This window comes from Electrophorus electricus, chromosome 2, assembly GCF_041902795.1.
Source record: "Electrophorus electricus isolate QZ-2024a chromosome 2, ASM4190279v1, whole genome shotgun sequence".
NCBI classification, from domain to species: domain Eukaryota; kingdom Metazoa; phylum Chordata; class Actinopteri; order Gymnotiformes; family Gymnotidae; genus Electrophorus; species Electrophorus electricus.
Window position 1 is genome coordinate 26,145,114 of NC_137498.1, and position 12,738 is coordinate 26,157,851.

Sequence of the window (12,738 nt, forward strand, 5' to 3'; positions counted from 1 at the left end):
ACATAAATGTATATAAAGTAAATGCTTTCTTCAGTTATCATTATAAGGCACTTTAAAGGTCTCCTCCTTGGAGGCAAAGTTTATCCTGTCTACCTTCTCTGATAACACCTTTCCTTTACCCTGAGCCTGGACCACAGTCATGCTGCAACCTGGCCCACAGATGCAGAGCTAGGGCTCATCAACCTTTGCATCCTCAAGCCCAGGTTTCAGTGTTGCATGGGTTCTGAATCACTGTAGCGAGGGCATGTGATATTTTCAATTTACTTCTTTAAAAGGACCTTTATAGCTTTTTCACAGGCAGTTTAAAAGGCATGTAAACAATCTTTTAAGTTTGAGCTTCTTGTACAGTTTAGCATTTATATTAGATTAATAGGTTTATCAGGACACCATGAATAATTTCTTACTGCAGAAAGATGTGGTCTGGAAGTGGGTGTATCCTTTTCAACATGGCCATGGCCATAAATACTCTCTTAGTTGAAAAACAGAATCAAGTTGTGTAAAATATCAATATACCAATCAGAATTTGCTTGATATTTAAAATATATATGTCACAATCACTCCAATGTTCAGTGTTCCATATTTTCCCAGTCTTGTGTTTCTTAGTTCCATTCTGTAGTTTCATTTTCTCCGATCCTCGTTTAATTTTCCACACCTGTCCCTCGTTTCTAGTCTTGTTAAGTTCATGTATTGAAACCCTGTCTTGAGCTCAGTGTTGGTCTTTTTATTGATGGTTGAATGTGTTTGTGGCTGTGCTTGTTTCTTGACTCTGTGTATGTATATTTGAATCAAGTTCAAGTTCAAGTCCAAGAGGTTTTATTGTCATTTCAGCTATATACAAGTACACAACAAAAATGAGACAATGTTCCTCCAGGACCATGGTGCAACACAAAAACAACAATGCAACAGACAACATGCTACACAAGTGCAAACAGTCCAATATAGTGCAAAATGTCATTAAATAAGCAATAATAAATACAGGACAGGACAAATACAAAATACAAAATGAGTAGACAATGCAATTTAGTACAGTACACAGTACTGGGCATATGTAAAGCGAGTTGTGCATAGCAATCAGTGACATGCTACCCTGAACATAGCAGTCACCAGTACCAGCCAGAACAGTTCAGAGTGCAGTGCTGGTTTAGTACAGTACTCTAGCAGCAAGTAGGATAATGTGCAAGACTGCAACAGGAGTGCATAGTTTATTTGTGTGAGGTTTGACTTCAGCACTAGTCCGATGCAAAACAATGTGTGAGTGTGTGTATAGTTATGTATGTATGTATGTATGTACGTATGTATGTGTGTGTGTGAATCATTGTGTTTAAGTTTGTTCTCCTAGCCTTAGCCCTTAGTTTTCCCTAGTTTTTTGTTATAGCCTGATTCCCCTGTTTGCTTTCTTGTGTTTGTTTAGTCATGTATCCCCGTACTCTCCATATCGGCCCTATGACCCTGGACCGTTCTAACAACTCTGATTTTGGATTTGACCATAATAAATCTTGCACCTCTCCGCACATGCGTCCACCTCTTTACCACTCAACATTACAATATATAGGCAGTCCATAATCTCCCCTCCCTGAAGCTGCTAACATTTCTACATTATCCTCATCCTCTAAAAGGAGGATATGTGCTATTATAGGCTAGTTAGCTATCAGGCAAGATATGTGAATAAATAGATCAAGTAGTGCAAAAAATCTTCCTGTTGTGTCACAGGTATACACACTAGCAGCAAGAGGCTGTAGATTATACATTTGATTGCAATGATTAGTGCACCCTCAAAGACATCATCATAAAGTTCATCTACCCCCTGCCTCTCATTACCATTTACCAGGAATGTGCTTGTATCTTCACAAAACTGGATCTAAGAAGTTCCTACAATCTCATATGCATATGGGAGTGTGACAAGTGGAAAATTACCTTCAGTATCACAAACGAGCACTATAAGTACCTGGTTATACCATTTGACCTTGCTAACGGTTAATATGTGTCTGAAATTCAAAGAAGATTCTCTGAGACACAATTTAAGGACATTAGCCAAATGCAAGGAAAGCATCTCTACTTATAATATGGAACTACAAAGACATAAAATTGAGAGGGACACATTGGATTACTGCAATGCCAACGTATATCCCTGAACCAATGGCAGAATGTAACATGGAGAAATTCCTTGCATGAGAATGGCTCTGAGTAGTGCATCATCAGATGAACTGAGCACTGACACAAATTCCTCCTCTCATCGTTTTTTTACAACCATGACACTCAAGCTCCACCACCACCTCCAAGATGGGGACAGAATTGGAAAATGAAAAATGAGAAGGGGAAAGAAAAAACACAAGAACCACCATTTACAGGGACAAACAAATGTGATAAACAACTCAGAAAACATTAAGTGATACCTTTACTTTCCAAGGATACCTTTACTTTCCAATCCAACAGACTGACCCATTTATGATGAAGATTTAAATGCTAAAGTTATTTAGAAATATGAGATTAAAAGTTTTTTTTACACCAACGACATGCCTAGAAACCAGTCTGCTACACAAGGTGAGTCCTCTCCACATTTATCTGAGGATAAGAGTATTAGATTTAAACCAACGAGTGCTTTTGTCCCTCCCGTGAACAACGCTTCTGTGGAAACTTTCTGTAGACTAATAAAGCAGCATGTTTTAGATTCTTTACAAAAGTCAGATTATAGACTACATTCCTAATATACTATATTCTGAGAGAGAGGCTCTCAAACAATTGATGTCTGATGATACCATTATGATCAAACCAGCCAACAAAGTTGGTTCCATTGTAAATCAAGATAAAACTGCATGTATGCTGGAAATAGAAAGAAAACTAAATGACACTAATTCATACATATGATCCCACAGCTAAATTTAGTGTTGAAATACCATCTGTTTAAAAAAAAAAGCTCTGCAAGATTCAGTGTTACAGGAGGACAAATACAAGTTTTACTGCAGTCCCATCCCAGTGATTTACACACTACAGAAAATTCACAAAAATTTAGAACATCCACTGGGACGTCCAATTGTTTCAGGTAGCCTCTTGCTTAGTATATTAATTTTCATATTCAGGGAATAGTTCACCAGTAACAATCCTTCCTCAAATACACTTTTCTTATCAAACTCAATACACTCAGAAACATTAACACAGATGTATTATGTACTATGGATGTATCAAGTCAGTATAGTAGCATTCCTCATCTTCAAGGATTGTAGGCTTTATAGCAGTTTTTGTAACAACATAATGAGCCACAATCCTCCACAGATTTTTTATTATCACTCACATAATACATTTTGAAAAAATAATTTCATGTTCCACAACAAGTTTTATCTACAGATCCAAGGTACAGCCATGGGTTCTCCAGTTGCCCCCAATGATGCAATTTTTTTATGGGTGAATTTGAACAAGATATATTCCAACATTTATTTTACACAGCACATCTAAATATGGTACAGAAATATATTGACATTTTTTTCATATGGTTGGGCACACAGGAGGACCTCACTTTGTGAAGAGTCATGCTGAGGTTTATTGAAAAGAGACATACAGAAAAGCATTTTTCATTTTCAGAGTAATCCATTATCACTGAAGTAGATCTTACCATGTAGTCAGCTTTTAAGAGATGTATTTGTAATAACAAAGAGGTTTTTAATAGACAAACAGACTGTGAAAAACATCTCTTACAGAGATAATCCTGGTATATTTTCTGTTTGAATACAGTATCATCCAATGGGATACATGAAGATTTTACCTTATCATGTGTTCTATAAATGTATGTACATTTATTTATGTACTTACTTGTTGCTGGATATACAGTTAAGGAAATGTTCTCTTTTTAATTTTTAATTTAATTTTCTTGTGTTTTGTACACCAGTAGATTTAGAACATTCCTCCCATGTATTCACCCTTACTGAGCTTATTAATATATTGATGACATCAAAAGCTTGAGACCTTGTTATGATGTGGCCTTTTTATTACAGTATATAAGTGGATTAATGTTTCAAATTTTACAAGCACATTAAAGAAGGCTTAGAGGCTGAAATGTTCATGTTATGTCAGTTGTCAAATAAATTACATCTTATATAAGTGCTGTCTGAAATGTTCTTTTTTTTTTCACATGGATTCAACACATTAAAAATCTGTGTTTCAATGTTTCATGGAAAAAATCTTTCTAGATGTAAATGGCCAATTGCTCATAGTTTACATAAATGATCTGATGTTGCCTCAACATATCACAGCAGTCCTGATGCACATGCACCAACACTTTTATGCCAAAGCTGAATAATATGATTTCTATTGTACCTCTGCCACATTCTTAGGGTGATTGCTCCCAGTTGCATTTCCATGGACCCCGACAAGGTCTCGATCATAGTTAACTGGCCAAAACAAACTATAGTCTAGAACCTGTGAAGCTTCTTGGGATTTACAAATTTTGACCAGAGATTCATCTGAGACCTTGCTAGCCACCTACTAATTATTCTCTAGAGAAAACAGGGTAATGGGAAGCTGTCTTGGACAGCTGCCATGGATTGGGCCTTCAAGTTTTTAAAGACTGCGTTCACCTCTGCATTTGTCCTCTGCCAGCCTGGCCTGGCACCTTCTTTCATTGTTGATACTGACACTTCAGAGGTGTGAGTTGGGACAATTCTCTTAAAGAGGCAAGGAACACCACCCAAGCTGTTTTCCTGTGCATTCTTTTCCAAGAATCTCTTGCCAGCTCAAAGGAACAAATAATGTGCTGAACCGTGACATTTTGAGTGGCCTTGGAACAGTGCTAACACTGGCTGGAGGGAGATAAACACTAACAGTACTAACGGATCACAAATAATTTGAATATCAAGTCAAGGAAGAGACATAACCCATGACAAGCCAGGCAGGCCCTGTTTTTCTTTCCATTTCTCTTTTCTGTGTCTTACAGGTCTGGCTCCAAAAACCAAAAGGCTGTTCCCATGTCTCATCTGAAACCACCTTCCACCTTGAGAAGATACTGTCAGAGTCCTGGTTTTTAGCCCCCATCAGGTATGGTTTTTAGAAGTAACTAGAGGCAGCTCTGTAGGATAACCCATATTTCTCCCTCCCCACTCCCAATATGGATCACTCCAAATGTTCTAGCATCTCTCAGAGGGAAACTAATGCAGTGGGTTTACATTATCCTAAGCTCAGGGGATGGAGGTATAACCCACACCACATATCCAACCATCAAGAAATTCTGATAGCCCTCTCTGAATGATAATGTATGGGATTATCCTGCAATGTGTTCTTAGTCTCATACTCCCAGGTCTCTTTCTGATGGGGAGCTCCACCCCTACCCATTTAATGCTGTCCACAGTCCATGGTCCATCTACCTGGCCATAGTTTTCATCTCTGACCTGCTGCCCCCACTATCATCATGGTTATGGTAGATAGATTCTCTGAGATTCGCGGTATCATTCCTTTATCCAGCCTATGGGCACCTTTGGGTACCATCCTATGGGCAGCCATGGGCACCACTGAAGTCATCTTTGCATATGTGTTTAATTTCTATGGTCTGCCTAAGGAGACAATATCAGACTGGGATTCCCAATTCATGTCACAGACCTAGGAGTTCTCTTGTTGTTGGGCAGTTTATGTGTGCCCCTGCTGAGGCCAACATCCCCAATCCAATTGAGAGATGGAGAAGGTCAACAAGAAGGTAAGAAAGTTTCTTTGATAACACTGCATCACCCAAACTGATTGACACAAATATCTCCCTTGTGCTGAGTAATCATGTAATTCACTTACATGTCTACCGACCATCACTATTCCAGAGTGTGTACATTTAACAACCTGATTTCTTTCATCTGGGACAACACCCCTACCAACATTCCCATCCTGAATGAGTGGCTCTAACACACCTCTTAGACCTGGGACTTCCCACGTCCAACTCCAGAAAGTGATTAGCTCTCACCAGATATTTGCCAACTGCTATGACTGCCCTGCACTTTTGTGCCACCCTGGACTCAGACCCAGCCCTTCATAGCTTAGTATGTTGACCTTTCAAGGTACTGTGATGTATCAACACTGTTTCATTTTGCTAACAAATCTCTTTCCAATTTCATATTCCACAGTTCCCTACTTAAACTTGTCCATTATAGCCCCTTGTTTGGATCATACATTGCACTCTTGTAGCCTGCTCCCTCCCTTATTAAACCTGCAGCAGCCGGATCCTCTTGTATCTCAGGTTTTGCTTGCAATACAGAGGATATTTATAATGTTTGATAAACCTGCTTTCTTGAATACCCTTCTGGAAAGTTACCACCTGTTTTTAATTTAGTAATGTCATGATTTCCCCCTCCGGTGTTGCAGTTGCCATGCTGCTAGTCTCCTTGCGGCTTTGTTTTCTTTTCATTTCTGGTTCTGCCCCTTATTAGCTTCAGCTGTTTCTGTTTTGTTTTGTTGGTTATTGTACTTACCACTTGTCATTCAATGTTTTGCTACAACTACCATGTTCTTGAATTTTACTCCATTTTCATATTTGTTTCATGTTTTTACTTGGTTTCATTTTGTTTCTATTTATGTCATCTAAGTTTGCCTCATTGTCTTCTGGCTTCCTGACCCTGGACCTTCATATTACCACTGATTATGGATTCAACATTAATAATATTCACTCATCTCAGTGCTTGTGTCGTGTTTCTACTCACTCCACATTACAAGTAATAATAATGGCAAAGTTTATATAAACCCCTGCATCACCCATCCAGTGGGTGGCCACATATTTGTCTTCACACTTGGGTCTTCTACCAGATGCCTGAGAGTTTGAGGGTGTGGTGCAGCATTTCCAATGCTCCTAGGGTTGTGCTCTTATGGGATCAGTTGAAGCCATTCCTCCATCTTAGGGGTCATTTGCATTTACATTTATGACATTTAGTAGACGCTCTTATCCAGAGCAACTTACAAAAGTGCTTTGTCATTTACTCATAGAATATATCTAAGTAATTTTTGCTCTGGAGTTGGACACAGGGTCTGATCGAGAGGAGGACCCATCAATGGAGGTGGAGGAGGTACCTCAGGAGGATCCTCCCTCTCAGAGCAACACCATAGGCTCCGAGGAAGACAAGCCCCCAGAACCCAAGGCCCCACCTAAGGCTCTACCCAGGGCACGCCACTCCAGAGCAAGGAAGCTGCCTCAGGTGACTGGCAGAGCGACATCATCGTCAGAGGAGGACCCTCCTCCCCTTAAGGCGAAGAACCCAGAGCACATGCGCCTACGCTGAAGCCTTGGGGTGGAAAAAAGGCAGCAGTACCGGGGACTGCTCCACAACCAGGCAACACAACCGGTGCGCTTCACTACGCGCATGTGCCAGGGTCCAGACAGCCCCTGGTAACCGAACCAGTGATGAACACTCCTCCCCAGGCTGGTTGGCATCCGACCCAGCTGACAGCTGGGGTACCCCCACTCTTCCCTGGACTGTTTAATTTATATAGTATAGTGCCTGTCCTTGTCACTGTGTCTGTCCCCATTATGGTTAATGTGCCTGTCACTTTGTTCCCCTCTGTGTCTGTGTCTGTCCCTGTTAGTGTGTGTGTTCCTGTAACTGTTGCCATGTTGGTCCCGCTATTTCCCCCCGTGCTCCTGCTCGCGCTGCCCCGTGGTGGACTGCCAGGGCCTCTAGCCTTGCCGTTTGGTGTTGGTTTCAGGTCCGCAGCCAGATAGGCTGGCGCGCTGAGAGTTGTGCCCTTCAGGAGGAGCTCTATCACGTCACGGCCCCACCCCCTCCTCAAACATCTTTGTGTATGTGTGTTCGTTTGTGTCGCCACGCCCTCTCGTGTCATTCACCTGTTCTGTGTAAGGTATAATCATCTTGAGTGTATATATGTCTCGTGTGTTGTAGTGTGTGTTGTTGGTGTTTGAGCTGTGCATATTGTTTTGAGGTTGGCGTATATGTTACGTGTTAGTAGAAATAAAACTGTGTTTCATCGTGCTTTGTCCCTGCATTCTGCTTGTCCTTGAATCGCCACAGGTATTTAATACTAAAAGGCATTGCATTAATGTTGCTATGATAACAATGCAGTTAGAACCCCAAGGAATGAATGTTATGATTTAAGCATTTATTATTTGTAATATAAACTGTCTCCTCCTCCTTGAACTTCAGAAGCACTTTGCTTACACAGCTGATGAAAGTCCTCTGTCTGAAATGTCCTTGTGTAGTACAATTTTGAATATCTCTCTCTTTTGCTCTCTCACTCTGTCTCTCTCTTGTTACTCCTCTCTCACCATGTTCTCTTCCATCATAGCTTTCATTAGCACTGTGCTCTCTAGAATTCTCAGAGTCAGTGTCAAGAACCTCCACATCATCTGGGTTTCTGCATAAGTCTCTCTTGGCAATACTTTCAATGTTATGCCTCACAAATAAAGGTTCAGTCAGTCCTTCTTAATAATATTAAATGGATGCATGTATAGGTTTAAGGGTACCCTTAGCATAAGTTCCCAAATAATACCTAAGCATTTAATTCAGACCTAGTATATCAGAGGACTTAAACCTGCCTAGTTACTTCTCTCAGTCCACACTATTCTGTTTTCTAAACCTATATCAGTAATGGAAATTTCAAAAGATTTTATTGATTCAGTACAGTTCTATCCAGGGCTCTTAGTTGTTTGGCTTTTGATCAGTGAGGATTGCCTCATGGATGTTTTTTTTCCCTTTTCCATGGCATTCAATGTGTTACTATTTATTCAGTTCAATTCAATTTATATATCATTTTTAACAACGGACATTATGACAGTGTCTTTACAGAAATTCAATTCTAGGCCTAGTGTTGGAAATAACAGGTTGACATTAGAAAGCAAAGAGTGAAAAGCTGTTAGTGAAAACCATAATAATAACAGCACTGGAAATAATGGCAATAATGCTTCCACACACACACACACACACACACACACACACACACACACACACACACACACACACATATATATATATATATATATATATATATATATATATATATATATATATATATATATATATATACTGGTAGCTGTTAGCTACAGTTAATAATCACCATTGGCGATATTTGAGAATTTATGACTGCTGGATTTTTCCTTGAACTTGTAAATACTTCAATTTTTTTTTTTTTTTGTATTTGATTGGATATGGTTTTTCTTTTGCACTGGAGCACTGGGAGCGAATAAACATCTTTTCTTTTGTATCCCACTTGGAGTGTAGACCATTACAAGTGGTATCAGTAGTGTTACTGTTACTCACAAAGTGTTGCCATAAATATTTTTGGGCAAATCATGAAGAGTGGCAGGAACTGTTTGGTGGGATACTGGCATTTGAAAAGGTGGGATAAGATCCTGAGAAGCAAGGGAAAGGCAGACAGCTCGGGAAAGGATTCCAGTCCCAGTGGAGCAGCACAGGTCTCAGATGCATCACTCAAAGAGCTGACAGAGATGCTCCCGGAGCTCATGAAGAGCCAAGCAGCTAGAGACGAGAGGATGGAGCGAGAAGCTGTCAGACAAGAACAATGATGGAGGAACCTTCCGCGCAAGTTCCAACAGTTGCAGCAGCAGGTGGACCAGCAAGGACAGAGTGAGGATAATGTTGAATAAGGAGTCAGTGTTCAGATAGGAGGTGATGAGGAGCAGAAAGTAGCACTGGGCTTCAGAGAACCTAAACTACATCCCTTACCTCCAGATGACATTGAGCATTTCTTGGCAACTTTTTAACAGATTGCTAAGGTCTGCCACTGGAACAAGAAAGACTGGGCTATTCAGCTTGTTCCCCTACTTACAGGAAAAGCCTGAAGTACATATATGCCCATAGAAGGTGATCATGCAGAAGAATATGAAAAAGTCAATGCAGTCATACTAGCCAAATAGGAAATTATGCAGGACATGTATCACCAAAGATTTCATGCATTAGAGGTCTATCCTGGGGAAACCCCACATGAGTTATATGTCCATCTGAAGGAATTATTCTACAAGTGGGTCAGACCTGAGCAAAAATTAGTGAAGGAGATATGTGAAGTGATGATCCTAGAGCAATTTCTTCAGATGATGAACTCAGAACTGGAAGTGTAGATCAATGACTTTAACCCAAAGACAGTAGATGAGGCAGTGCAGCTGCCTGAGGTCTTCATCTCTGCCAGGAGTGCTCAAGGTCCCTGTTACTTCAGCCATAAACAGAACTCCAGATGTAAGTCTGTATGGGGTGATGGGGGGGGGGGGGGGGGTCATGGTGATGCCAATAGCAGGACACACTTTCAGTCTATATACTCTCAATCCATGGTATCTCCCAGTACACCTCAAAATAATAGGTCATTAAATAGAGTCAGTAAGGAAGCACTCAGATGCCTTTACTGTGGGGAACTAGGGCACATTAAACCCAATATAAGCCTACCTTGTGTACAGTGCCTAGACTACAGTCTAAAGTCATAATTGGACAAGAAATAGGCCCCATGATGTCAGTGCTAGAAAACAGTCAACAGGAAAATGCTTTGCTTGATACTGGCAGTGCTCAGACCTTAGTGAGGGAAAATCTGGTTCCAAGAGAGGACTTGAATGAGAGCAAAATAAAGGTAAGTTGTGTACATGGAGACGACAAAGCCTACCCCTTACTGGCACTAGAATCAAAGGAACATCATATGGCATGTTCCGGTTTACAGTGATGCATTTTGGCCTCCAGGGGGCACCTGCCACTTTTCAGAGGCTAATAGACAAAGTTTTGGAAGGTACAGTGGACTACATAGTGGCATACCTGGATGATGTGGCCATTTTTAGCAACACATGGCAGGATCATCTTTCACATCTCCAGGAGGTTCTTCATAGAATCCAAGAAGCTGGTTTCACCATTAACTCACAGAACTGTGCCATTGCTCAGAATCAGATTCAGTACTTAGGATATGTGTTGGGTAAGGGTCTGGTGTGACGACTGTTGGGGAAAGTTGATGCAATACAATCCTTTCCTAGGCCAACCACAAAAAGAAGAGTTCACACCTTCTTTAGGCTAACTGGTTGGTATCAGAAATTTATACCACTGTTCTCCACCATAGCACTGGTCCTCACTGATCTCATAAAGAAGTCAACACCGGGGACTGCGCGGTGGATGGAGATGTGAGAGAAGTCATTTGAAGACCTGAAAGGGGCACTGTATGAGGACACAGCTTTACAGAGACCTGATTTTACAAAGCCTTTTTTCCTGCAAAACAGATGCCTCAGGTACCTTGGAATCCCACAGGTAAATGGGAATCATGAAGAACTCACAAGGAAAGCAGCTACAACCAAATACCTACAAAGAATGAGGCAAGTCCTGAGAAGTCAGCTCAAAGGGAGAAACAAGATCCAACCTATCAACACCTGTGCTCTGCCAGTCATCAGATACTCCACTGGCATATTAAGCTGGCCTAAGGAGGAGATAGAAGTCACTGACATCAAGGAAACTCCTCACAATGCACAAAGGGTTTCATCCCAAATCCAGCACTCTGAGACAAAGTAGAAAGAGCGGGGCTGAGGACTTGTGAGTGTCAGGGCCCTATCTATGATGAAACCATCCTAGATCCAGGAGTATGATGGCCCCAAGTGATGAAGTTTTTAGTGAGTACCTCAGATAGCAGAAATCCAAGGAGGATGGAGCAGGAACCATCATGGAAGTTAAATAGTAAATAGTGGAAATGGCTGATATGGAAAAATCCTATCAATGGCTGGAAAAGGATGGATTGAAAAATAGCATTGAGACACTAATCATGGCAGCACAGGAACAAGCTCTGAATACAAAAGCTATAGAGGCTGGGATCTACCACACCAAGCAGGATCCCAGATGCAGGCTGTGCAAAGATGAGCTAGAAAAGATCTGGAGGTTTAAGGCAACTGTGGTTCCCATAGTAATCAGACCACAAGGGACTGTGGTCAAAACTGGGAGAATGGCTCCAGCAGATCACAAAAACAACATCTGCAATCTCTGTTTAGAAAAGTGCAGTCCTGGGAACAGCTAAGCAGAACTCTCAAGCTCCCAGGCATCTGGTAGTGGAGAAACCCACAGTTTTGGAAGATATTCACTCATTTCCTTGCTTTTCCATGAAGTCTTCATTCTCACCTCAAATATGTTTAAATCTAAGTAGCTGTGTGTAAGGGAAGGAGTTTTAACAGGCCTTGGCATGCAAATAGGAATGAGAGTCTGTAGGTTTATAATGGATGGTGGTGAACAAATTTAAACAATTTGCAAACTTCATTGAAGCATACATATCCTCATGCCAGGATGTACTATACTCCATGTATATTCAAGAGCTTGGTGGAACTTGAAGAATGAATAAATGAACAGAGTTCTTCTAATCAAATCAAAATCAAAATTTATTTATATAGCACTTTTTACGACAGATGTTGCCACAAAGTCCAAGCCTCCAGTGAGCAAGCCAAGGCTGACATTTGCCAGGGAAAACTCCCTAGATCCTGAGGAAGAAACCTTGTGAGTAACCAAGACTCAAAAGGGGAATGTGCAATGATGGACTCTGGCAGCACAGCTAAAAGGAAAGCGCCAGAAGGAAACACAGGCATAAGAGCACCCTGGAATGTCAGCACTCCACTGCTCTCAGTCAACAAACTTGTTACAAAAGAGTGGTGAAGTGACAACACCATAATATCCCAGTTTACCATAACTCTCAATACCCATGGACCCCCAGATCTACACCTTTACCTAAGTAGGGAAATAGTTAATAAAATGCCTAACAGTACAGATAGGTTTTCAGCCTAGCCATAAATATTGGCTTGGTTGTTCT